Genomic DNA, 3,468 nt, shown 5'->3' with positions numbered 1-3,468 from the left:
CTGATTTGCGTCTCTGTGTGTCTCTGTGTGGGGGCTTTTCAATTCCTCAGGGTCTTGTGTGTGCTTAGAGGTCCTAATGTGATACAGAGACTGGGCAGGCTGCCTGCTGGCCACCTAGTGCGTCATGAGCAGCTCTGGTGAGCCAGGGAGGCTCTGGATGGACGGTAAATAGGTCACAAGAAAAGCATGTGGGATGGAGAATTCCCCCCCCCCCCCCCCCCCCAGGATGGAGCCTCCTGGAGGGACTGTCTTGTGCCTCCAGGAAGTAACAGCAGTGTGAAAATATAAATAAAAGGTTTTTTTTTTTTTCCCCTAAAAGAGATCACAGTTGAATTGTACTTACTAGCTGAGAGAAGTTGCTTAACCTGTCTTATGACTCCCTCTTGTGGCTGCCTTCTTATACCTTATTCACCGCTAGCCTGGCAGTCCTGGGAACAAGACCCTTCATCTCTTGGCTCTGGACTTTTTCTCTGGCCGTCCCTCATGCCTGGAAATACTGTCACTCAATTTCATCAGGCTTTCCTCCATCCTGCACATTGCTTCCTTGTACATACAGGTTGTTTCAAGTCTCCTTGATGGTGAGCTCCTTGAGAGCAGGCCTTGTTGGCTTTTAAGATAGGGAACAGCATTGGAGGCCAGGGTCTCTGACTTTTAGAGTACATGGAGGGGACAGATGTGTAAGAAGACTGGAAAATCAGGGAAGGTCAGGTGCTGAAGGACCTCAAAGGCCAAATGGGATTTTCATTTGATCCTAAGGTAATAGGGAGCCACTGATGTTTATAGGGTAGGGATTTGCCAGGGTCCAACTTGGGCTTTGGGAAGATCACTTTTAGTAGCTGAAGAGAAGAGTTTGGAGTGAAGCAGGGAGAGCGCTGGAAGACGTGGCTGCAGTTCAGATGCGCCGTGATGAGAGGACTGTGCCACACTAGTGGCTGTGTCAGAGGAGAATGGGATTTAAAAGGAGAAACTGGCAACTGATGGGAGAAGGGTGAGTTAAAGGGAGGAGCGGAGGATAGTCCCTAGATTACAAGCAGCTTAGGTAATACCCTCTGCAGTTTAGGGCAATTGGGAAGAAGGGAGGGTTTGGAGGGGAAGATGATAAATTCTGTTTTGGACAAACTGAGTTTGAGATGTTTGTGAGTCTTCAAGATATCTGCTGAGCAACAGAACGTGAGCCTGGAGGTCAGCGGAGAGGTGGGGGCTGGATAAGCCACCTGGGAGCCATCTACATGGAGATGATTGTTGAACCCTCCCAGCTGAAGAGGTCACCAAGCAAGTAGGAGGGAGAAAAAGGGTCAGGGACAGGCTCCTAGGCAACAATATTAGGGTCACCCCTTACCTTCCTTCTTCCAAGGGCCCTCTCAGGAACCCTCCACGGTAGCATTCCTAAGAGCTCTGGGCCAGTTGAGTCTGGCACTTAAGCCCTTTAGAATCTGGCCTAAAAAGGGAGGCCTATGTATGACCCACTCCCATCCACCACTCTCCTCTTATTTCCCATTGATTGACCCAGGTGATGGGCAATCCAGATCCACCTACCTTTCCACTTTTCCTCCCCCAAAGGCCCCACTTAGCATCCTCAGCTTCCTGGGAGCCTGGCCAGCCCAGCCACTCTCCAGATGCCAAGCCTTTCTTGACCCCGAAGTCTGGTCTGGCTCATTTCAAGGGGCAGGAAAATGGATCTGTGATTTCAACCTCTCTGGATTTGAACCTAGATCAATGAAGTCATAGTCAAATCCGGCCTCAGACACTGACTGGCTGCATGATCTTGGACAAGTCACTTTGCCCTGTGGACCTCCTTGGTAAAATGAGCCGGAGAAGGAAATGCTAAATCACTCCAGGATCTTTGTGAAGAAACCCCAGTTGGGATCATGAAAAGCCAGACCCGACTGAAAAATGACTACACCATGACAACTCCTAGAGGAAACTCATTTTACTAATGTGGGCTGCTACTTCCAGGGGCCCCTGGGAAGGTCCAGCAAGCATTTGAAGGTCACCTAGCCAGACCCGTCCCCTGGCTGGGTCTTTGTGACCCCAAGACCACTCTGCTCTATGCTATCAGTGTCAAACTCAAATAAATGAAATACTATGTCAAGAACTTAGCACAGTCTGGGTTCAAGCGGGTCTACAGAAAAGTTCATTTTCTTCCTTCCAGATAGAAAAGCAGGGTAGGGGAGACAGTAATCTGTGCACAAGGAGCTGTGTTTAAGCTAGTTTTAAAGATGGAAAGTTATGTTTACTTTGTTAAACATTTCCCGATCATATTTTAGCCAGGTCAGCTCCCTCGGGTGTATATAAGATCTGTACCACAAGGTGGAGTCAAGCTACATCTCACCGGATGGTTCCATTCAAATTTATTCCATCATTCTCCAATTGGACACATAAATCAGTAAATATTTTTGTTTTTCTATTGCAAATCCACTTAGGAAACACAGTGGGAGTTCCTTATCTGAGAATCTGTTGATCAGATTATGGATATGAATCTGATGGCTTATTATTTTGCTGTTGTTTCATTTTGTTCAGTCACGTTTCATTTTGGGGGGACTCCATTTGGGATTTTCTTGGCAGATACTGGAGTGGTTGATGTGCCATTTCCTTCTCCCTCTCTTTTTTACAGATGAAGAAACTGAGGCAAACGGCAAAGTGACTTGCCCAGGGTCACACAGCTAGCATCTGAGGCTGAATTTGAACTCAGGAAAACTTGTTTTCCAGACTCCAGGCCCAGCTCTATCCACTACATCACTTTGCTGTGCTCTAAGAAATGATAAATGAATTCTCAGAATCACAGAATTTAGAGCTGTCTTGTCCAACATATTTATATGTCAAAAGAAACCCCATTATGACATACTCAACTAGGAAGCATCTTTTTTTTTTAAACACAAACACATTTATTAGGCATCTTTTAGATTGGCATCAACTTAGAATAGTTTTTATATCATTTTTATTTTTTAAATTATATTTTTATTGGTTTCTCCAACTACATAGTGGTAGTTTCTACCAATCTTTTTTTTTTTGCAAGGTTTTGAGTTTTACAAGTTTTCTCCCTCCCTTCTCTGAAAACCCTCTAAGGTCTACTCCAGGCCAGGGACCAGGAAGACTATCGGCTCTTTATTCTTGGAATTTCTGCTTCTTGATACAGAAACAAAAAGCAATATAACTGTTCATACCCAGCCATTCCAATTCTAGGCCTATATCCTGAAGAAATTATAAAGAATGGAAAGTCTCACATGTTCCAAAATATTCAGAGCAGCTTTTTGTAGTGGCAAAGAATTGGAAATGGAGGGGATGCCCATCCATTGGGGAATGGCTGAACAAGTTATGGTACATGAAGACTATGGAATATTACTGTTCTATAAGAAACCATAAGTGATCGGACTCTAGAGAAGTATGGAGATCTGATGCTGAGCAAAGGGAGCAGAACCAAGAGAACAATGTACACATTAACATTATGAGATGAACTACCTTGATGGA

The sequence above is a fragment of the Macrotis lagotis genome, chromosome 3 (genome assembly GCF_037893015.1).
Source record: "Macrotis lagotis isolate mMagLag1 chromosome 3, bilby.v1.9.chrom.fasta, whole genome shotgun sequence".
NCBI lineage: Eukaryota > Metazoa > Chordata > Mammalia > Peramelemorphia > Peramelidae > Macrotis > Macrotis lagotis.
Note: the sequence above shows the minus strand (reverse complement) of the source record.